The 26,094-nt window shown below is 33.8% G+C and overlaps 1 long non-coding RNA gene and 1 other non-coding gene across 2 annotated transcripts; one reads left to right on the plus strand and one right to left on the minus strand.

Moving 5' to 3' along the window:
- The first annotated feature begins 5,932 nt into the window (after nt 1-5,932).
- Nucleotides 5,933-6,053, plus strand: LOC127792700 (U5 spliceosomal RNA). The gene has a single exon (XR_008021173.1). It is a non-coding gene; the product is annotated as a U5 spliceosomal RNA (small nuclear RNA).
- A 1,420-nt stretch (nt 6,054-7,473) lies between these two features.
- LOC127791526 (uncharacterized) lies at nt 7,474-10,986 on the minus strand. The gene is made up of 4 exons (XR_008020963.1): nt 10,420-10,986; nt 8,246-8,349; nt 7,955-8,125; nt 7,474-7,787 (listed from the first exon to the last, which is right to left on the minus strand). It is a non-coding gene; the product is annotated as an uncharacterized LOC127791526 (long non-coding RNA).
- Nucleotides 10,987-26,094: the final 15,108 nt, after the last annotated feature.

Genomic DNA, 26,094 nt, shown 5'->3' on the forward strand with positions numbered 1-26,094 from the left:
GGGCTTCGGTCCATCTTCAGAATTGTAGTTTAGAATGTGTAGATGAATTTAGGCTTTTGAATCACTCGATTTGGACATCAGAAGCTCAAGTTATGTCTTTTTGAAGATTCATTGTTCGTGTAGAATTCTAATCCGATTAGGATTTAGCCTAGCTTTTTGGCCCTAATGTTGAAGTAATATTTGGAGGCCCAAACGAACTCGGATTTGGACAAATAATACCATTCTAGAAATCCCAAGAAGTCCTCTACAAAAACTATGAAGACCTCATTCATGTTCTTGAATTCTAACATGGTAAAAAATCTACAAGAAACCTAAAAGGTCAAAATATTAAAAAGCTAAAATTTTCTAAGTAAAAGCCCAATTTATTCTAACTTATCTAAAATTGTCTTAACCATAAAAATAAGTATAAATCAGTATAATAAAGCATAAATCTCACCCAAAAAATCATATGTAAGAGAAATAAATATATGAAATTATGCACTTATCACAAGAAATTAGGGAATGACAAGGACGACATGACCAAAGTAATGGAAGAGGTGGTGAGGTTGGATGGTGACTAGATAACTTAGGAAAATCTAGTATATAAGGGGAGATGGTTTCTGTTCTTCACTTTTTTTTTTTTTAGACACTCTTAAGGATGGTAGCAACTCTGAAGCTCAAGGAAAAGAGCTACAAGAGAAAACCGATATAGAAGAGAAATGAAGAGGAGGAAAGTTAAATAAAAATAGCTTAAATCTCTATATGAGCCTTCATTATTAGGTTTCAAGTTGTATGCCACATCAACATTATAACTGTTGCGCTTTCCATGAACCTTGCTTATCTATTGTTGTATTAATAAAAGATGGTTCTTTCCATTTCATGAAATTATGATCATAGGTTTGGATACGAGGGTAATAGAGTTGAGTACACATTTTGTCACAGGATAAATGCCAAATGTATCGAGACCTATCTTGCAAATAGGAATGTGGTAAGAGTTTAAAGATTCATTATCAATTTCGAGACCTATCTTGCAAATAGGAATGTGGTAAGAGTTTAAAGATTCATTATCAATTTCTAGTCATTAGTGGTGTCAAAGTATCATGCACAAAATATTTTCTAATGCTCAATTCAATGTAAAACACTTGTACATTAAATGTGCTCAAGTGAAATTGGGTCATATAAGGGCGCGGAGAATCTCTAAATGAAACATTAATGTACAACAATTTTAATGATCTGGTGTGTAAACATTTCTTGTACAATTCGAAGCGTAATTTTGGAGTCCAATCTAGACCCCAAAATTGGGTAACACGAATCTTATGTTTTAATGGAAATAGTACGGTTAAATTTGTTTTAAGTTACCACAAAATTTTGTACTTATTTAAGTTTAGAAAATATTACTATTATATAGTATATTAGTTAAATTGTGAATACACTGAAATGGAATAGTTAAATAGCTCAAAGCTAATAGATAAAGTGCACTGAATTGGGTCTAGATTAGGAAAGTTCAAGGAGAAGAGATATACGGTCGAGCTGAATAGCAAGCCAAAGATTGAGCTAGGCTCCAAGTTTAAGTTTAGTAGAAAGTCAAAGACTGAGCTCAATATTTGTTATAACTGAAAATTGGGCAAAGAGTAATATTTGGGAAAAGAGTGAGATATTACAGATAAAATATTAAAATAATTTTAAAACATTGTTTAACATTTATAATTAAAAAAATATTAAGAAAAATAAAATTTACAATGAATAAAGATTTAGAGAATTAATGATGGTTTTGCCTAGAAAAAATTTAGATTTATTCATAATCATCAAATTGTAGTATTTCCACTTTTTTAGTCATCCTAGATATAATTTTAAAATATTAATTTTTTTGTTATTTAAATTATATAAAATCTATGATTTTCAAGTCACAATTAAATAAGAGTAATTTAAACATTACACCAACACTCATTTTTATTTAAAAGTTTGTCTAAGCAAACATAAACTAAACTTTAACTTACAAGTACCATCTATTGAAGTTTTTATTTTTTATCAAAATATTACTTAAACACTCAATTTTGACCCTTAGAGTGACACTGGTGCTTTGATGAATTATATTGTTTGTCCTATCAATATAAATATATAATATATTACTTCAAATATTAAAGTTAAATGTTCAAATGGCATTCCTATAAGTAGACATGGCCACGGTTCATGAACCGCCGGTTCCGGTTCATGAACCGCCGGTTCCGGTTCAAGAAATCTTTGAACCTGAACCGAACCGCCCAAGGGCGGTTTGGGACGGTTCGGTTCCGGTTCCGGTTCGTGCCGGTTCGGTCAACGGTTTGGACCGGTTCGGTCAACGGTTTGAGCCGGTTCGGTCAACGGTTCCGGTTCCGGTTCAAACCGAATTTTTTTAATTTTTTTTAAATATTGTTGTATTCAATTTTGGTCCTTGTTCCGTTGTTCGGTTCGGTTTGGTTTCGATTTTTAATTGTTAAATGTAATTGTAAATATAAATATTCTCAACCATATTTTTAATAAAAAAACACTACTAAAAATTGAAGAAATATAAGTAATAATTTCATTAAAAATAATTAAAACAACTAAACAAGTATGTAATATAAGTAATTAATTTTTACAAATGTGAAAAATAAAAAATAAAAAATAGAATTAGACTTAATTTCATTAAAAAATAATTACAACAAAAATGTAATACAAGTAATTAATTTTTACAAATGTGAAAAAAAATAAAATATGGACTTGGATCCTACGCATCTTCATTGGAGTCGGAAGTCGCCGTTGTTGAACCATCATTAACTCATTCGTCAGATGATGATGAATGGATAAGTTCTTCTTGACGTCGCATGTTAGCTCTTTCCCAATCATCGAGGCAAACTTGAGCTTCCAATGATTCTGGAGCCAATCTTGATCTTCTTTCGTCCAAAATGTTGCCTCCACTACTGAATGTTTGTTCAACGGCTACAGTTGAAGCTGGAACTGCAAGAAGTTGACTTGCAATAATTGCAAGAGTTGGAAATGTCTCCTTGTGCCTTTTCCACCACTCCAAAATTTCAAAATTTAAACCTGTATCATCACCAAACTCAAAAACTGTGGTTAGATAAGTTTCGAGCTCCGAATGTGAGCTCGATCTAGGTTTTTTCCTCCTTTGATCTAAAAATTTATGACCCCATTTCATTGGTTGGGAGGAAGAGGAATGCGGAGCCATGGATGGAAATGATTCTTCACTACTAGGAGCAATAACATATGCTTCATATAATTGATTGCATAAAGTTCTAACCTTAGAAATTATAATATTCACATCAATTTCTTCATTATTTTCTAATCCTAACAACGAATAATAGTTAGACAAACACTCAATTAAACCATCAAATTTACACCTAGGATCAAATACCATAGTAACAAGAAAAATTTCAGGAATAAATTGATAATAACGTAACCATTTTTCTCTCATTTCTAAAACAGCATGACAAATTTCTTCAACATTAATTCCTTCCATTAATACACCGGCCACATTCATTGCTTCTATTAAAAATTGATGTGAAGTTGGTTTATAAACACTACTAAGTGTATGAGTAGCATCATTAAAAATTCGTAAAATATTCAAAATTGAACTACAAACATTCCACATAGTTGGAAAAATAGGATATTGTGGAATATAATTTGCTGCAAAAGAACACAATAAATCTTTATATTCAAAAGATTGATTAAGTAATTTAAAAGTTGAGTTCCAACGAGTAGGGACATCTTTTGAAAAACGTTTTGGGGTTTGACCATTGGAGGTGCAAAAATGTGCCCATGCTTTTGCAGTTCGAGGGTGTACCCAAATATAAGAAATAACATTTCTAATTGGATCTAAATAAGAATTAAGTGACTTAATACCATCTTGAACACATAAATTTAAAATATGACATGCACATCTAACATGAAAAAATCTTCCACCAAAATTTGGTTGGCAAATTCTTTTCAATTCATTAATAGAAGCAGTATTAGCCGATGCATTATCAAAAGAAATTGAAAAAATTCTATTAACTAATCTATATTCTTGTAAAATTTGTTGAATTAATCTACAAATATTTTCAGCATTATGACTTTCATCAAAACATCGATACGCAAGAATTCTTTTTTGTAAAACATAATTTTCATCAACCCAATGACAAGTAATACCCATATATGAATGAGTTTGCCAATGATCACTCCAAATATCACTACAAATAGAAACATTAATATTATTGTTTTGAAAATATGTTATCAATTCAATTTTTGAGTTTTTAAACAATTTTAACAAATTCCTTTTCAAAGTATTTCTAGGAATTGATTTAAAACTAGGATTAACAAAGTTTTGACAAAATCGAGTAAAACCTAATTTTTCACCAAAACTAAAAGATAAATGATCAATTGCTACCATTTCAGCTAAACCAGACCTACAATTAGCTTCATTATAATGAAATAATTGAGGAGAGTTTGAAGAGGTAGCAAACCCGGATATTTGTGTTTGATCGCGGCTCAATCCAACCTTGAGCGGGTGCTTTGTTTGCAAATGTCGGGCGAAAGTACCATATCCACCTCCTTGCTTGAATTTGTATACTTGATTACAATAATTACAAGATACATCAAATTTACCATCTCCTTTTGGTGTTTTCTTGAAATGAATATTAAAAATATCAGAAGTAGAAATTTTTCCACCTCCCTTTTGTTGAGTTTCACTCTCTTGTGTTTGAAAATTTTGAGCTTCAAACTCAACATTTTCAACATTTCTACCTTCACTTGCCATTTTTTTGAAAAAAGTATGATAATAAAAAAATATAATAATGATAAAATAATATAGTAACAAGTAATAAATAATTAATAATATAATTGAATAAATTGATAAATAACAAAATGAGAAGATTGAAGAAATTGAAATTAAAATATTAAATGAGAGACAAAATTGAGAGAATAATAATAGCTTGAGACTTGAGAGAGAGAGAGAGAGAGAGAGAGAAAGTGTGAAAAATGAGTGGGGGAGGGAGGGGTATATATAGATAGGAATTATAAAATTTTAAAAAAAAAAAAAAGTTTGAGGGGGGGTCCAACGGTCCAATCCAATTTGGACCGTTGGGGGGGGGGGGGGCTGTCCAACGGTCCAATTTGGACCGTTGGGGGGAGGGGGGGGGGTGCGCCGCGCACGGGGGGGAGGGGGGGGGCCGCGCACGGGGGGAGAGGGGGTGCACCGTGCGCGGCCGCACGCGCACGGGGGGGGGGGGGGGGAGGGGGGCCGGTTCCGGTTCAGCGGAACCGGCGGTTCCGGTTCAGCGGAACCGGCGGTTCCGGTTCTCCGGAACCTTGAACCGGAACCGGACCGAATTTCGCCGGTTCGGTCCGGTTCCGGTTCCGGTTCGGCCGGTTCCGGGTCCGGTTCCGGCCGGTCCGGTTCCGGTTCGAACCGCCGGTCCGGTTCAATTTTGGCCATGTCTACCTATAAGTAATCTGGATACTAGTTAAGTTATAATATTTACACATTATTTTTAGGCAATGAACATCTATTACACCTAGTTTTTAGTTTTTAATAATTTTATGAACTAATGATAAACGTATTGTATTTTAAAATATTTAATCAATTAATAATATTATTTTAAAATTAAAAACAAAATATAATGAATATAGAATATCTAAAAACAAAAAATATATTTTGTAACTTAATCATTCCCCCTAATTGACATTACACCTTTGTATATATATATGCGCACCCCCACCACTATGGTGTTTCAATAGCATTAAATTAAATTCTTCATAATGCCTTGGTTCAATGCCATCGTTACTCTTTTAAGCGACGCCAGTGGTTCCATTTTCAAAACTCAGAAGGAAGAACAAGATGAGTCGATGATGCGCGCGTAGCGTCCCACATCGGTCGCCGGAATGGTGCGCAGAGAACCAGAGGCTATTTAAAGCGCTGCCTGCTTAGAGGTTAAGCACGCAGCCGCGCGGTGAGCACATAGCGAACTATTCTTTCGCCTTTTACTAAAGAATACCGTGTGCTCGCCGCACGTACCGGCATACGCCAATTTTTTAAGAGCCCTCTCTCTCTCTGGAGAGGCTCCCAAGTCATAAGTTCAAGTCTCTGTTTGTTTTTTATTTATGAGTATGTTACATATATATGCATGTTACTCTATATATGTATTAGTGTATGGTTCGGTAGGTAAGAATAATATTAAGATTTAAAAATGAAAGTTTCTAGAGTTTTGTTTCTGTTTTACATCCTCTCTGGGCTGGTGGGGACGTTTGCAAGGGGATGTAATCCCAAGAGTGAAAAATTCATGTGAAAAATCTATGTCTCATCCAAATGTTAGACACAAGGATTAAAAATTGATGTGAGTGACATTTGAATTTGTAGTCTCTCCATCTAAATGGATTAAAAATTGATGTGAGTGACATTTGAATGTGTGGTCTCTCCATCTAAATGTGGCTAAGGATCCAACACCTCAAATCTTGTCACATCACTTACATACTCACGTCACTCAGACATAACACTCAAGCAACTTATACTTAGGGAGCGTTTGTTAAAATGAACAAGATAAGGTGATATCAAGATAAGATTGGGATACTTTCCGGACGAAGATATGGAATGATCAAGATAAGGCCGAGAAGCATTCTAAGATTTCTATCAGACTGTTTGTTAAATTTTTTAGAATCCATTGGTAACTGTATTTTTTCTTTTCACATGTTTGTTAATACATATGATAAGCACCAAGGTAAGGGTTTTTTTACCAAAATATCCCTATTACCAAATTTATGATTAAAATAGTATTTTATGATTAATATGAATTGTCAAAAAAATTAAGATTAAAATTAAAAATAATATTTTATTTTCTAAATTCAAGTTCAAAAATAAATTTAAAAAGAGTTGAACAGTATAAATAATAATTGTTAGGATTACCATAATTCCACCTACATAATTAAAAATAGCCAAAATATATTTTCATAATAGATAATAAAATATAAAATTAAATAAAATAATTTAAAAATTGATGAAATGAATTATATTAGTTAATAAAATAAATTTTAAAAATTAATAAAATGAATAATGTCATTTAAATTTTAAAAATTGTCAAAACATATAATAATTTAAAAATATATTAAATAATATTAATTATAATAGATAAATAAATAAGTTTTTTAATAAATTTAAATCTTTAAAATGTATTAAATAGCATTAACTATCTTACAAGGGGTAGATAAGTAATTGAGGCTTAACTTGAAAGAGCCAGATAAATTTATCCGATGGGGGAGGTCGGATAAATTTATCTTGAAAGAGGGAGATAAGAGGTCACGTGATGCCTTTTTTGAAAATGGCCAGATAAGCTTAACAAACACGTTGAAAAGACCAAACATCCGGAATGCTTCCCATATCTGACCTTTTCTCCCTGTTATCTTAGTTAACAAACACCCCCTTAATATCAACATTTCAATCCATTAAATCTCACAACATTACATTATAATCAGATTACCATCAAGACATGCAAAATCATACCCGAGTCCCAACATCTGAGTTTTTTTTTTCAAATGTCACAAATTAATCAAATATTCGCATACAAACAAATACATAATCAAATACACAAATTAATTAAAATATAATTAAAGCCCAATACTTCAATATATACAAAATTTATATAAAATACATAAATAAAAATTACAAACCCAGATTGAAGAGGCAGTAGCTGGATGCTGGAGGAGCGAGTTGTCGTCGCCGCCATTGCTGGTAGCCGGAGATGGTTCAGTTGCTCGCAATGCCTCCCCCCCCACCCGTTGTTGTCCCTCCCGTGTCCCTCTCACTGTCGTCCCCACACACAAAATGTATAATCAAATACACAAAATAATCAAATATTCACATACAAACAAATGTATAATCAAATACACAAATTAATCAAAATATAATTAAAATCTAATACTTCAATATATATACAAAATTTATATAAAATACATAATAAAAATCACAAACCCAGATGAAGAGGCAGTCGTTGGATGCTGGAGGAGGGAGCTGCCACCGCCATTGTCGCTGCTAGAGCCGCCACCGTTGCTGGTAATCGGATCTGGCTCTGCTTGTCGTTCAAATATACACACATACATAAATCGATCTGGTCTTTAGCTTGGAAAAGTCGGAGAAGACAGCCTGTTGCTCGTCGTCGACACCAGGAAATGGACCAGGAAATAGAATAAGATTTTAGAGCCATAATTAAATTTTAGAACCAATCATAAAACAAAGTTGAGTTGGGATTTTCATTCAGTTCACCTTTGTGCTTCAATTATGGGTAGACGGACAGAAATAAGTTCACAAAATAGCTTAACGATCTCCTGTGCAGCCATCATTTTCTCTTCTCTAATAATATGCTCTACCTGGAAAGTAAATTTAAAATCAATTAAAAGAACAAAAATAAAGAAGAATCTTGTGACCATGATCGAAGCAACTAACTAAAGCCTCTTACAGCTCAACAATTATTTTTCACAGAATTTTTATTCTCCTAATCAATACACAAAAAGATAATTTAGCATCCCAGGAATATTAAAAGTAGTCTTTACTCAAATCCGAGCAGTTGCTTCTTGACCAATCTCAAGGAGTTTGCCAATGTTTCGGCGCATTTGCTTTATTTGAACCTTCCTCATTTTTCTCAGCAACTTTATGTGTGGGATTGTTAATTTTAGCAGGGTTTTACTGTAAATTAGGAACACAAAACATGGAACCACTAATTTCAAAACTAATTTCAGCAACACAACTAACATGGAACCAGAATTCAGATACTAAAACTCAAAAAATCATAATTAAATTTTCAGCAACATACAACTAACATGGAACACTAATTTCAAAAGTAAGGCTTTCACTCATTGATCATTGAGAAGGTCAAGTTGGGTGAAAATGTTTTTTTGATGCAAAGCCAATCCAAGATTAAGAACCCATCATGTGTTGTCGATTCACTAATTAATGTCATGTCTTCTTTTTTGTGAGTGTTCTAATAGTTCTTTTGTTGTCCTTTGGTAGTCCCCAATAGGGTTTTCATCAAGTCTATTCTTTTTTTATTTAGGTTTGATTAGTTTCTCAATACATTTTCCATACTTGGGGTTTTGTTTTGTTTTCAATTGACCCAGGAAAGAGCTAGTGAAAGGGTCAGTGATCAAGGGAATAGACCTAAGCACCTCTAAACTTGGCTAAAACAAAAAATTACCACTACTCAATTGGCCTAAACTCAAATCCTCACCACCGTCATTGCAATCATTCGATCTGCTACTGCTCATTTTCTTGTTAGCCCTATTGATGCAGGACTCATCATCATCATCATCAAAAGAACCCTGCTCAGCAAACCTCTTCTTCAAGCTCTTCCCTCGTCTCCCAAAAGCTCATCTTTGGCAGTGGTTACAAAAGGTGGAAGAACAATATGGAAGAGCACCCAGCCAACATTCTCTATGCCTTTCCACATTTCTCTCTATCTTTTGTTCAACTCCAACTCACCCATCATTTTCTTCTCTATGTTTCTCTCTATTTTCCTCCTGTCTTTTGTTCTCTCTATGTACGATTGATTAATCTATGACTATCAAAGAGGAACCCAGAGAAACAGTGACTAAGTGTGAGTGAAGTTTCAACACATCAAGAAGAAACAAATTAAGCCTCAGGAATTTTGGGTGGAAGAAGAAAGTGAAAAGAATCAAAATGTGTGTGTGTATACTACAAATGAATGACCTATATGCAAAGATCAAGAACAAATTGAAACTTCAAACAATACCCACCCCCACCTAAGAAAAGAATCAAAGAATGGAAACAAAATACTGAAACCTAGTAATGCCAAGCGTTATTTCCCCTTCTTTTAAGTAACTATAATCAGAGGCAAGGGAATCTAGTAAGTAGAAAATAAAAATGCTTCACTAAACCATACTGGAATGATAGATCCTGCAAAGCAATACCATCTTTGGGTGGGAAGTAGCAGTAGGCTGCCTTACATTAGGGACATTCTTGGGGGTACACAGACGACATCTAGCTGACTTTTTATTCAAATAAATAGACGATAAACAATCCAAACATGGAAAAAGGTGCATGAATAAATTTGCACAATTCAATGACAAACATAACATAACATATAAACTCCAATTTGAACAAAAAGCATGTCAAAATCCACTCATATTAGACGTGAAAATACATAAAAGAAAAAAAAAATTACCTAAAAAGATACGCCAACACATTATATTAACATTTAAATTTTGTCTATACTGAAATGCTTGAAGTTCAAAAGGCAAGAAATAGAAATGAACATTCATAACGAAACAGCTTTATAATATTCTTTTTCTTAACATTTGAAAGATTGATGGAGACCGACCAAAAACTGCACTTAAGTTCAAAAATAAACCAACAATATCATAAGAAGTATGTGTGCGTGCGTTCACATACACATACATATATATATATATATGCATACGGACCCGGTTAAATGAAATCATTTGCAGCAATTTTATGCGAAAATTTGCATTTGGATCTTTTCTCTTCCTTTACTGTCTCGAGTTCCTCGTTGTACTTGTGTGCGTTTGTGCGCGCACTACTTTTGCTCTGTTCTTGCCAGCGGGATCCAAACACTCTCGGGCTCGGCTCCAGTAAACATGAACTCAACTCGAACTCAGCTCTAGTAAAAGAAGAGATCAGGCATACTTGATCCATGACGACGCTGATGTGTGCCGGGTGACCCGAATAGGCGTCGAGATCGTCCTTGGACTTGTAGCGACTGTGGAGCATGTGGGTGAAGGAGAACGCCAGCGAGCGATTCCGGTGGAGGGGGCTGATGAACAGGTGCATGATGGACTGCCATCGCTGTTCGTCGCATCTGACCGCCATCGGTCACGCGCTGCATCGGCTTTCCACCGCGAGCCCACCCCGCTCGCTGCTTCAGAGAGAGAAAGAGATAGGGGGTCTGCTTGTGTGTATGAGAGGGGGACAGAAAGAAAAAGAGAGAGGAGGGCTGGAGATGCGGATGGGTGGGAACGAAAGAGAGAAAGACAAAGGGAGAGGGAGAGAGATAGGGAGATGTTGTGCGCTTGGGCGAGAAAACTTTTAATCCTAGCCATCAAAATGTCATAAATGATCCCAATCATTAAAATGTCTCTCTCTTGAGACATTTTCAAAAATCATCCTATCTTATTATATAGATAATTTTCATAAATGCACAAAAAAAAATCAGTGTGCTTGTGTATGGTATGGTATTATATACATATTTATGTATGTATATTGTATATTTTATGAATATAGATGTATAATACAAATATTTATATGTTATACGTGTATGTATTAAAATAAGTAGATTTGAAAATTTCATATTTAATAGTTATTCAAATACTTAAATTTTAAATAACATTATTTAAATACATCTATTGAGGTGCAATTTAAAGTTAGTTTTATTAAATAGAGACTAGGGATATATTTTAATTCTTTTTTGTTTAATTTACATTATTTTTCATGGACGGGATGTCTTACAATATGGAATAGTTTAGAAACCTATTTCAGTAAAATATAAAATTTAAAGGATATTTTAGCTAAATGTCCAAAATTCTGGAGGTGTATAATATGAGGGGTGCATTTAGGATTTATTAACTTGGGGGTTTTAATTTTTTTTTTTTTTTTTTACCATGAGTTTCACAAATAAAAAATAAATAAAAAAAGAGTTTAACAAGATTTATATACATATTTAACATAATTTATTAACTTAAAAAGAGAACAAAAAAATACCAAAAGCGTGCAATATAAATATACCTTATAAAATTACTTAAGCTGCACTCTTCGATTTCTCAAAAGATTAAACTTGTTAATGAATAAATTTATATCAATATCAAGAGTAATCTCTCTTTCAATATAGATAATTATGGTGTTTGCTAGAAAGTCACTGTCCATTTTATTGCGAAGTGATATTTTGATGAATTTCATCTTTAAAAAAACTTGTTTTATTATTGTTGTAAAAACTTGAAGAGTCAACACTAGACGAATCAATCTATCAATCATGAAATAATAACATGAGTTCTTCACTTTAATTAACATCTGACATAATTGTGGAAGAGAATTAAATTCTGAAACAATGGATGCTGAATTATATCAAACTTATAATGATCCAATTATTTCCTCAAATCTTTTATCAGGTTTAGGTTTAGGTTTGGATTTAGTTTTGAATTTGAGTTTGGGGTTGGCCTTGAGAAAAAAATTCATCATTTTTTGGGCCAAAAACTTAATTTTTTTTTTAAAAAATGTAAGTGGGCTCCAACCCACCCTCATCGTGGGCTGGATCCGCCCTTGTTAATATTGTTAGTAATGAAGAAAGTAGTAGCTATTTCAAAAGAGTTTATAAATTGATTTGAAAAAAATAAAATTCAAAAAATGCACCATCAATTTATTTATTTATTTTTACTTAATAAAAATTATAGATGAAATGATTATTATAATCCAATCGGAAGAATAAGTGACAAAAATAATGTGTTTGACGATGGCCCTCATTTTTGCAATGGTGAGAAAAATTAAAGCCCATCCCATTTCACTTGTGCAAAGGCAACGATTGTCAATATCTAAGCTTATTATGTTAAAAATCAATGTCTACCAAACTAATATTTCTGGGTTATTTTTAACTTTATTTTAAAGATATATTTAACATAATTGATAGTAACGAATTGTGTTTAAATTTTGGTAACTTTTTGTTTCAAGTTTTTTATTTCACTATTTAGAAAAACAAAAAAAAAAAAAATCGATTTAACTACTAGTTTTCAAAATTTTGAAAGCTTTGAAAACAGCAAAAAAGTGTTACATTTCAATCTTTCCCCTTTGTCTCTCTCTCTCTCTCTCAACTCTCATCTATAGCAACCTTTAAATCGCCTTACAGACAACTCTCACTCTCCGAGTTGGATCAGCCATTTGCTAGCAATAGATGGAGTTAAAGAAAAATATATTAGAAAAACAATTTCAAACACGACAAAATAATCAAAACAAACACCACACCATACATACCAAACGGGCTTACAATTTTTGTTGCAATTTTGGGGCTTTTGGCCTTTAATGGGACCAAACAAAATGAATTCTGGGCACAGTTCATGATTGTATTTCAAAGAACAAAGGGAGCCTGCCGAGGGGCTCATGTCTCACACATGCTGGATGACTGGATATGTGGGTCAAACTAACTCTTCCTTTCCCAACTAATATACCTAAAGTTTCAGCATTGATGTTTTGAAATGAGATTGGGTTGATTATGATACTAATTGTAACTGTTTCTTCTTGGTCAAAGGGATGGTCCGATGGGGACTTGCAACGACAAGGGATAGACTCTGACGAGCGGTTCGTTGGGAGGTGATTGACACCTACAAACATTCAAACTCTCAAGTAAGTAAGAGAGTAAATTGGTAAAGTATCAGTAGGATAGAAAATAATATATATTGGTTTTGGAGAAAGTTAGTTTACATAGAAAGATGAGAGATCATCTTGCATGCATGCGTTGTGCACTTGCAGGGTGATAAAATTGGATCTCCGATGTCGACAGGACTCCCTAACGGTGGCATGGTACCAACGAGACCCTTGTTAATGTGGATGAGATCCGCTATTAATAAGAATGAGATCTGTCATTAATGAGAATGAGATATTGAGTGAACGCGTAATTACCCAACATGCAGCTGTAATGATGCTGTTACAGGTTGACGTAAGATTAGGATCAAGCCATGGGCCAAAGGCCGAGATTGGGTCAGGGGCCAAGGGTCAAGATTAGGCTGATACGGTCGAATAACAATGTAAGTCCTTATTTAAAAATTTTATCTCAAAAACTTAACTATGGAACTTATAAAATCAAATAATAGACACCATATGGTTCTAGTATAATACAAATGTAGGAGTTTATCACGATACATTATGTTTATTTGATATATAATTACTTAAAAAGGTCATGCTTGGTTGACCATCACTCATTAATTTTCTTAAAAAAGCTAAAAGTCATTTCTAAAGGAATTTAAAAGATAGATTTTTAGTTAAAAAAATATATATTTTAGTCCTAAAAAGTAGTTGTTTTATTTTTTTTTATTTTTTTGATAAATGATGAGAACATATTATTAAAATTGGAAATGTCCTTCAAAGTGTGAAAACCTCCAATTGCTTAGGGGTCACACTCTTGTCTTGCTTGGTAGACCAAATCTTCTCTCCATTAGAATTCTTTCTTTGTCTTGCTTGGTGAAATAAATCTTCTGTTTGTTTAGAATTCTTTCTCCAAAAAGGAAAGAAGAATCTTCCAAGCAAACAGAGACCTACATTTCCATTAATAAGTTCATTCCTAAGCTTGCTTGTTGCACTAAGATGATTCATTCGAGAGTGCTAGAGAGAAGAGAAAGCAGTAAAGACCTTTGTAATTTAGTTACTAAGCAATCGAATGACTGACTCTTCAGTAGCCCGAGGTAACACTCATTCAACGCTTCTTTCACTTTATACCCACTTCATCCTTTGGACATGAGAGAAAGGGTACTAACAATATTGTTCCTAACACTAAAAAGGTGGGGAAACAAAAGGTGTCATGATTGAAAAAAGAAATGACTTATAAGAAATCAATAATTCTAAAATCCATCTTGCCAAGTTGGTGGCAACAACATAAGACAACATCAAATTTGTTGTTGCTTGAATACAACAATAAAATTTATGTAAGGAAAATCGTCCTTCAAACCTTAAGAGTTTTGTAAAAACGAAATCGATCAAAGAGTACAAGGTATTCTTTGTACAAACACTCAATGTTCAAATCAAATTGAGCGAAAATAGAAGATAGTAGGAAATTGCAAAGCTTTCTTGGTAATATTGATAACGTATTTGGAGCAACGGGATCTCCTTTATTGATAATATTGATAGCGTACTTGGAACAACGGGATCTCCTTTATTTATAAAGAAGATTATTGGGATGAGATAACAATCTCGAATATTTTGGAATTAGGATTATCTTCATTTGTTTTAGACTTACTAGAGAGAATTTTTAAGGTATTGTTTACACATTTATTATGGGAATATCTTGCAAGAGATTCTCCTCGAAGACTTTGAGAAATATCTCGGTTAAAATGAAGTCTCCCTTTGGGGAGGGGGGGGTCTCGAGAGATGTCTCACTACGAGGGTCCCTTGGACTTCTTTGGGTGCAACTTTTATTTATTCTATTTATCTTTTTACATTTTCAGCTTTTGAACTGAATTTTTGTGGGTTTTGTGAATGGGCCGTGGTCCATACACATATCAAAACCCAAACTAGTTACACCATTACTGTGAGTAAAGTGCTAAACTAAACAAACCCCCTAAATCAATCATTAGTGTGACTGAAATCCTTCAAGACCAATAGAACTTGTAATAGCAAGTCTTCAATGGCTTTGTGGATAAAGTCCAATACTATTAACTCCATAACCACTTCAAGATTTTGGCACAATATATGCCTAAACCAATCTATTTGACTCGCAAGTCATATTAAACTAAGAGCAACTTGACCCTTCATATACACAAATTATGGAATCTAAACAAGAACTTAGACAAAGACAAGTCTAATCGATAACGACCACACAATTTAGATTTTAATGATGGCCGGTCTTTTATTTGTGCCACATGCCCAAGGTGGTCCTTTTTTTTTTTTTTTTATAACAACAATATTGCTATTTTGTTATGTTTTAAGTCCTTGTCAAGGTCCTATGACATTTATATCTATAAAAAGATTATTCTCATATATTATTCATTTATCACGACTCAATCCTGCATCAATAATTTATTAACAAAAACTTTAAGTAATGATACTTGGTCTCACTTCAATTATCACCCGTGACAAAACAAAATATGTTCAAATGCATGATTTTTCGTTTTCTAAACAACAGAACATTGAAGATGTCAAAAGAAGACACCAATATGGTAGATAAAAGACACTTATATAAGTTCAAAATCCAAAATTTAGATCCTATGAGTGTCTGTTATTTCCCCATTGCGTATAATCAAATTGTATAATTTTATCTGCAGACATAAACTGTTTCGTGATGAAAAGGGAAAGCCAGGACTCAGCGACGCGTGTGCCGTGTGGAGGGGACAGATTGGGAGGGGATCACTGCAGAATCCCTAGCACTTAGGGAACATAGTTCCAACCCAAACACAATTGGGCCCCAAATTTGCATGTTAGTAGGGCCCCAAATTTGGCCTAATGCCCCCTCTTCCTTTATGAAAAATTATTGAGCCCGGCCTTTCAGATAATATCCTTCCAATTCCCCCTTTACATATACAAATATCTATTATTAGTAAACTTAATATATTGGGATGATTGTTCTTGTACAACTTTTAATACCCGTATTTTCGATTACGTCAGAAGAAGTAAATTGTAGGTTAAACTTTTAGTTTTTACGCAAGACAATAATCGAACTCACAACCTACCGAATTAATACCAACATATTGATCATCTGACCACTCGACTTATATCTTGATTTTGAATCATGTGGTCTGAGTTATCCTCTCACTAAATTTTAGATTATATAATTTTTTTTTATAAAAAAGAAGATATTTATGGGAGGTGGCATTATACTTACATATCTGTATTTTTTTTAATGTGAGATTATCACTCATAAGCATTAATTGAGGATTAGTTGTGTTTATATAAGATTTGATATGAATTTGTCACAAATCATATTATGTCAAAATAAGTAACAAGTATTGCATAATTATCCAGTTTTGAAGATTCAACCCATCTAATTAAAGTAAAGGATTCAAAAATAAAAATGAAAATTTAGAAAACAAAACATTACTCATAATAAGTATATCATAAACTTAAATTGGGAAATATAATTAACCTGTAAATATATATATATATATATATTTGGCGCTTATATAATAATTATTATTATAAAAAAAAAAAGAAAGTATGTTATTGTGGGTGAGCCACGTGGCCCCTCCCCCTCAATTAATTTTATTTTTAAGTGTTTGAAGCTGACCGGATGGATCTCAATTAATTTTGGGATGTGACGCATTCTATTTGCTTTCCTTCCCCTCAATTTATTATTACTACTCGTTTCAGAAACAAAGAGCAGCTTCCACTCTCCACCAATGCAATTGAAAATAGAGTACAATTTTGTTCACCTCTTTAACGAGTGACCATCATCTTCATAATTTTTGTGAAGATAAAAAATAATAGAATAATAATTTTATTCATCTTATATCGTTTCGTTATTTTTCACCCTCATAAAAATTGTGAGGGTGATAGTCATCCCGTTAAAGGGGTGAACAAAATCACATTCTCTTTCTTTATCATTTGCTTCACCTCACCTAACATCTTCTTTTTCTCTCTCTCTCTATCTATGTATTATTATACTTTATTTGGTTATTATCTCTCTCTCTATATATATATATTATTATGCTTTATTTGGTTATTATGCAGCAAATATATATATCTATAAAAGCACTTTTATTTGATGGCAATGGCGAGTGTCATTAGGCATATATATATATAGATTAGGTAGGGGGCATTATCACTTGCTATGGTTATACTAATTAATATAGTAATGTGACGTTTGAGAGATCAATATTAATAAGGTGGGATAACTTTAATAATTAGCTTAGCACTATTTTATCCAGTGAGGTTGGATATAACAATCCCATTAGAATTATTTTTGGGTAAATTACACACTTATTACCTTTGAGCTTTGCTTTGTTTAAAAAAAATTGGCACTCAAATCATATTTAAGAAATGACAAATATCTTTTATTATTTAAAGAAATGGTTAAAAAAATTGTTCTACTCCTAAATTTTTAGTTTAGATCATTTCTTTCTCTTTCTTCTCCATGAAACCATATTGCCTACCAACCAACCAACAAAACAAAAAAGGACAACGGTGCCATAATGGTTGCCAACCAATAAAACAAAAAAAAAAAAAAAGAAAGAAAAGAGAAAGAGAGAGGGAAGAAGTATTATTATTATTGTTTTTGATTGCCCACGAGAGGTAATTGCGCCGACCACTATCAATGTTGGGTTCAATAATTGATATGGATTTCTTTAAAGGACGAGCCTTAATGACATTAGGGATCAATAGATGAATCCTAACATTGCTGCGCTTTCCTCCAATCACAATTGGCATTGACAACCCTAGGGAATTACTATCATGGTGGTATAAATAAAAATAATTTTTTTTTTAGCATATATCAACTATACGTAGTGAAATATAATATACATGTCATACATAATTTAGATATTTAAGTAAACATGTTCAATAATTAAATACATAAATAAATACATACATGTTGTCCGATATAAGACTGGGGTATAGAAACAGTTTTTGTATTGAGATTGAATTCACCTCAAGATATGGTGGTTCTAGTCGATCCACAACTAGTATGAAACAAAGTACCATTCTGGCCACCTCTTCTCGTGCTAGATATAAAGGATCTGTGTATCACCGGTGCATGTGTCTCAAAATTTTATGTGTAACAATTACACATATAATTTTTATGATTTTTTAGAAAAAGAAAAAAGAAAAAAGAAAAAGAGAAAACATAAACGTGTGAGGGAAGGAGAGAGAGAGAGAGGGCAGACGCCTTGCCCCTTTACTTATTAACTTTTTCTCCCTCTCCTATTTTCCTCTTCTCCCAATTTCATTCTTTCTCACGTCCGTCGCCCCTGGTTACTATGCAATCAATAATTAATTTTACTTTGCATAATACATTGTGCACTATTTGTAATATGTCGCCTTTTACTGTGCAATCAATAATTGATTTCATATTATACACTATGTATTATTACTATGCACTATGAACTATTGATAGGAGGGGCCAAAAGTTAACTTTTGACCAATCATTTTCAGTAACATTTTGGGCACACAATGTCGATACTAAATGCAACACTATATGATGTGTGACTTTCTAGATTCACTATCCACTAGCAATTAAATAACATCGAAACCCTTTTCGGTATCAGTCAATCCCTTGACCCATCACCGGAACTTCTCCAAATCTCAATGACGTTCTTAGAGTTCTTGAATAGCGCCGACAGTGGTTCAGGACAATACAGGTGGTATTGAAGTTTCACTTCAAGTGAACCTATGACAATTGACGATTACCATGTACTATAATCCTTCTATCACCTAACGTCATAACTGAGCGAGAGCCATGGAGTGACAAACTCAGTAACTATGTGTTAAACCTCATTAATGTGATCAGATAACACCTTAGGAAATACCTTTCTTGACTTTCAATCTGCCTTAACTAGATACTATCCCGTCACATTAATAGTAGATCACGTAGGACGTTTACCCCATCAAATACCGATGAGGGTGATGAATCTTATTCCCAATACTTGTCTCCATATACCAGCAATACAGAATCACATAGATAAGCATTCTCATCTCCCGATTGGATGGTTTGGCTCATTGACAAATCTCGCACACCAATACACAAAACAACCATGTCAGTTCAAGTCTAAGGATCAACATACCATTGCAACTTGATGACTTAACCATTATCCACCATGTCATGTGGTTAGTCATCGGTTTCACATTCAATTGATTGTTCCCCAACGACTACCCACATATTTACTAGCGACATCTCATGTCATATGGCATGTGAAACACCATCCTCCCATCAGTATTCCTATATCGAACGAGGTAGTAACACCTGTGCTAGTCCATACTTGATTAATCAGAGTTGAAAATAATTTAAAAAGTCTTATTACTAGAGAATCCTATCACAGAGTCTTAGCACCTTAAGAATAAGATTCTCATAAGAAAGATCTAGGGATTCATTCATATAATTATTTGGAGAAAATATAAATGAAGAAAACCTTGCCTTTTATAGATTTATACAGAAATACAATTAATGCATTAAAATAGTCCCGCTAGATGTCATCCAAATCTAGCATCAAGACACACAACACTAACAATCTCTCACTTGCACTAATGTTAATTTGCATCATATGTACATCTAGTACTACACCATTGGCAGGAATTGAATACCCATCTTCTCAAGATGCTAATCCAGTTGTGACCGAGTTATAGCTCTGGTGAGTGGGTCAGCTACTATCTATTGAATCTATTATCTACAGCTGCATGTCTCCACGTGCTATAATCTCTCAAATCAAATGAAATGAATGCTCAATGTATTTGGACTCCTGATGAGACCTAGGTTCCTTCGCTTGCGCAATAGCTCCATTATTGTCACAATACAAAGGTACTGATGACAGAATGGTCAGAACCACATCAATCTTCGAAGGAAACTTCTAGATCCAAACAACTTCCTTAGTAGTATCACATGCCGCAACATACTTAGTTTCAGTGGTTGAATTTGTTCTGATTGCCTGCTTGGAACTTTTCCAGCTCACAACACCACCATTTAAGAGATATTCAAAACTAGATGTCGATTTGTGATCATCAACATCTGATTAAAAATTTGAATTAGTGAATCCATCCACATGGAAATCACCACTTCCATAAATCAATAACATATCTTTAGTCATTCGCAAGTACTTTAGAATATGCTTCACTTCGATCTTGTGACTATTATCGAGATCAGACTGATATCGAATTACAACACTTACAATATATGTAATATCTGGCATTGTATATATCATTGCATACATAAGGGTCCCAACTGTCGAAGCATAAGGTACCTTACTCATACAATCCCTCTCGTTAGGAGTATTAGGGGACATTTTCTAAGAGAGATGAACTCCAACTTGAACAGACAATTGTTCCATTTTGGAATTCAACATGCTAAACCTCTTTAGCATCTTCTCTATGTACAAGCTTTGGGAGAGATCTATCAATTTTCTGACTCTATCTCTATAAAGTTTAATTCCCAAAATATAGGTAGCATTTCTCAGATACTTCATGGAGATACTCTAGACAACTAGACTTTCACAGACATCATCATGTCCACACTGTCACCCATAATTAAAACATCATCCACATACAAGACTAAGAATACAATGTTGCTCCCACTAGCCTTCTTATGTACACATGGTTCATTCAAATTTCTCAAGAAACCAAACCTTTTGATCTCATTATCAAAATGTATGTTCCAACTCTTCAATGCTTGCTTCAGACTATATATTGATCTCTTTAGCAAATACACGTGACATGGATCGACGGACTCAAATTCGCTCGGTCGTTCCATATAGATCTATTTTTCAAGAAATACATTCAGAAAAGCCATCTTGACGTCCATCTGCCAGATCTCATAATCATAGTAAGCAATGATAACTAACATCATCCTGATGGACTTAAGCATTGCGACATGTGAGAAAGTCTCGTCATAGTCAATTCCTTGATGTTTACGATAACCATTTGCCACTAATCGAGCTTTATAGGTCAAAACCTGTCCATCTGAACCAGTTTTTCTCTTAAATATCCATTTACACCCGACATGAACTATTCCCTCAGGTGGATCTACCAAGACCCAAACTTGGTTGGAGTACATAGACTCCATCTCAGATTCCATAGCTATCTGCCACTTTGAGGCATCGATATTAGATATCATCTTCTCATAGGTGATAGGGTCAACTAACTTGTCATTGTCCTCATACAAGAACAATTCATGTATCTCCTTCACCGATAAACCATATCATCGATTCGGAGGATGGGACACTCTACCAGACCTACGAGGAACTTGTGGATGATCTCCCTGACTAGATTAACCATGCTCAATAATTCGATCATGTACTTGGGAAATAAAATACCCCTCTTCTGTCAGATTTATTTTCTTCCCCATGCCATCTTCCTAGATGAACTCTTCTTCCAAGAAGATAACATGCCTGGCAACCACAACTCTTGAGTTAGCTGAAAAATAGATATAATACCCTAAACTATTTTTAGGATATCCCACAAAATGACCCTTCTCAGATCTAGGATCCAACTTCTTTGTTTTCAACCTCTTTTTGCATAAACCTGGCAACCCCAAATCCTAACATGCTTAAGACTCGGAGGTTTCCCAACCCATATCTCATATTGTGTGGTTGAAATAGATTTAGTTAGTACTCAATTTATCAAATAAATCGCAATAAGAATAGCATAACCCCATAGTAAAATAGGCAAATCCGTGTAGTTTAGCATAGACCGAATCATGTTCAACAGAGTCCGATTCCTACATTCAACCACACCATTCAACTGTGGTGTGTAAGGAGAAGTCAAATGTGAAATTATAACATAAGTCTTAAGATAATCAATAAACTCAATACTCAAGTATTTACCTTCTCAATTTGATTAAAGAATCTTGATACTTTTTCCTGTTTGGCTTTATAGTTCAGCCTTGAATTCTTTGAACTTTTTGAATACTTTAGACTTATACTTCATTAAGTACACGTAACTATACCGTAACGAATTATTAGTAAAAGTTACAAAGTAGATATAACCACCCTGAGCCATAATATTTATGGTCCCACATACATTTGAATGTACTAATCGTAACAATTCAATAGCCTTTTCCCTTTGTCAAAAAAAGAGACTTAGTCATTTTCTCGATAATACATGACTCACAAGTTGTCCCGGGTTCAGCACACAAATCACATATAAGACCTTGATGAACCAACTTCATAAGCCTACTCTTGCTGATATGACCTAGTCTAAGGTGCCACAACTGTTTGGGATTGATTTGATTGTCTTAAGAACTCTTCTCTTTTAATGTGGCATTAGGTCTAACAACTATTTGCTGACTATATTCGCGTGCATATGTTTTCAGGAAATATAAACCGTTTGTCATCACAGTTTTGCCCACACACACGTTATCAAATATAATTAAACATTTATTACATGCAAAAGAAAATGTATAACCATGACTTACAAGCTGTGGAATTGAAACAACATATTGAATCACATTCGATATATATATAAATAGTTATATAAAATCAATACATGCCTAGAAGGTATAGATACAGAAGTAGTCCATATGGCTAATGTAACAACGCTTGCCCCATTACCAACCCGCAAATTAAACCACTTTGCGTTTCCCAAGCACCCTACTTTGACTGGGATCCTGCACAGACAAACAAATATGAGAAGTAACTCTAGAATCCACAATCTAAGAAATAGGGTATCGACCAATTAAAAGCTTAGTCTCAATAACACACATAGAAGGGAAAATGCCTTGACCCTTCGAACGCCTTCTCTTAAAGTTTCTCAGATAGTTTAGGCAATTCCTCTTCTAGTATCCCTTCTGATCGCAAAAATAACAATTACCCTTGCCTTGAACCTCCTTACCCTTTGTCTCTATCTGACCACCACCCGTGTTGGCTCCGTGAACATTTCTCTTCATTTTCCTAGATTTAGGTTTCTTTTGGGAAGAAGACGAGGCAACAATGAAAACCCCTTCTCTACCTTTTCCTTTCATTTGTGATTGAGCGGTTATTAACATATTTAATAACTCAAGGAGAGAACATTTAATCTTATTCATATAGAAATAAGTAATAAAGAAGGAGAAAGAATCAGGCAATGATTGTAGGACAAGATCAGCCCGAAGATGAGTGTTCATTGGGAATTTCAAGGCATCCAGCTGATTAATCAAATTGATCATCCTGATGACATGGTCTTCGACATTTGAACCCTCAAGCATTCGAGCCTGAAACAATTTCTTCAATATCTCATACCGAGTTGTCCGACTATGCTCGCCAAAGATGTCATTGAGATGTTGTATTATGATCGCAACAGTCATGAAATGCTCAAGCTGACATTATAAATCATTGGACATCAATGCGATAATATAATTACGGGCTCTCATGTCATATTCTTTCAAAATCTCCCAAGTGATAATCTCTTCCTCAGTTGTAGTTAGAGGAATTTTAGTAAGTGGGTATAAAGGACAAAGTGGCATCTATCTTTTCTATATTGAGCACTATCTTTAAACTTCGAAACCAGTTAAAAAAATTAGGGCCAATGAGCCTATTGGTTTATAGAATATGAGTTAACGGATTTAAACTTGCCACTTTTATCTGCAGAAAATAAATAGATATATTAGTTTGTATCTTTGTAAAACTTCATTTAATTAAGGACTTTTCATTAAATGGGTACTCCTACTAAATTTTTTGAATCCTACACTTCCTAGGCAAAAAATGTGATCCTTATATAGAATCCAATAGCAGGTGGTTGAATTCTCTTTCATTATTCACATTTCAGTTATTTGAAATAATCTTATAATTGAGTAGGCAACACTTGCCACCACATCATATGTGGAGCTCGACCTTTGGCTTCTAACCCATCATAAACATCTGATTTATAATTTTTTGGCCTGATGGACTAGTTAGATCCCACACACTATCTAGCTAAGTGCAATGAGTTAAACATCAACCTTCCTCACATTTTAGTTACTTGGGTATGTGAGACCCGTTGAACATCGCCCCAATTTAGTTACTTGGTTAATAAGAGAAATCAAACAATCTTTCATGAAATGCACCATCACATTTTAGTTTCTTGGATACACCCAATCAGACCGATGAACCCTTACGACAGTGGAAAGTCACGACAAATCAAATTTGTTGTTTAGATCTAATATTAATTTTATGAAAATATTTTTAGACCTTTTATTTTAAGGTCTTATCAAATTTCATTATTCATTCCATCACACAACCATTGCATAATAAAATAAATAATAAATTAACCAGGATGACCATAGGCTTGCACATAGAATAAACCCTAACCTCTTAGGTTTAAACCGAGTCACACATAAACTCTTTGATGAACTACTGCTTCACCGCTTCTGCTGCGATCAACTCCTTAACACCGTCGTCAATTTACAAATTTTTTAAAATAAAGACTAAAAGAAGCTATTAGAGGCTTATGCCTTAGTACATACTCGAATGAATTAATTATTACAAATTTGAATTAAATCAGACAAAGCTATGTAATATTCATTCATTCATACCAAACCTATGCTCATCCTAAACATACATCCGCTTCTGCTGTTTCAAAACAATTTTTTGAAAATATTTATCCTATATATGTCAAATAATACAATCCAACATCCAAACAAGCATATCTAAATCCCAGTATTAACATCTAATGCGAATTACAGCACAACCATAAAAATGAAGCAATTATACCATGTTGTCTGCCTGTCGAAACTGGCACGTTGATTAAATGCAATATTTGACACATACATCTGCATATGTGCATTAAAGACCAAGCTGAGGCTCTGATACCACTTAAGGGAATCACTAGTACAATGATACAGGGAAAAATAATTTTTTTACAGTGCATCAGATACACACAACGAAATATAATATATATGCCATACATAGCTTTAGTATTTTAACAACACACATATTCAACAATTAAATACATAAATAAAAGCATACATATGGTCCGATGAAAGGTTGGGGTATAAAAACAATTTTTGTACTGAGACTGAATCCACCTCAAGATGTGGTGGTTCTAGTTAGTCCACACCTAGTATGTAGCATGGTATCATTTCGCTCACCTTTTCCTATGTTAGATACAAAGGATTTGTGTATCACTGGTGCCCGTGTCTCAAAATTATATGCGTAACAATTATATGTATAATTTCTATAATTTTTCAAAGGAAGAAGAAAGAAGAAGAGAAAATAGAAACGTGTGAGGGGGAGAGAGAAAGCGAGAGAGAAGAGGGGGCAGAGACCCTGCCCCTTTATTTATTAACTTTTCCTCCCCCCTTCCCCTTTTCTTTTTCTCCCAATTTCATTCTTTCTCATGTTTACTGCCCTTGGTTATTGTGAAATCAATAATTGATTTCATTATGCACTATACATTGTGCATTGTGCATAGTGTATAGTGCATAGTGTGCAATAATAATTGATTTCACACTATGCACTATATATTATTACTATGCACTATTAGCAGAGGGGCCAAGGGTGTAATGTGCCACTTTTTCCCAGCGTTAAATGACATAAGATTCCGAGAATATATTTTTTTCCAACATAATACATTCAATCCAACAGTCAAAAATCAATTCCTGACAAACCCGTTGTCATTCTCAACATATCAAACTTAAAATCAGTAAGCTAAGAAAGGTAACATCTTCATAAATGCGGAAGCTAGATTGAAATCTCAAACGGTACATAACCAAAACCACATTATTCATAACATGAAGATCGAACCATCGTTTAACATGACATCATCAAAGTAATATACATCATTATCAAAAAGAC

The sequence above is a fragment of the Diospyros lotus genome, chromosome 15 (genome assembly GCF_014633365.1).
Source record: "Diospyros lotus cultivar Yz01 chromosome 15, ASM1463336v1, whole genome shotgun sequence".
Lineage (NCBI taxonomy): Eukaryota > Viridiplantae > Streptophyta > Magnoliopsida > Ericales > Ebenaceae > Diospyros > Diospyros lotus.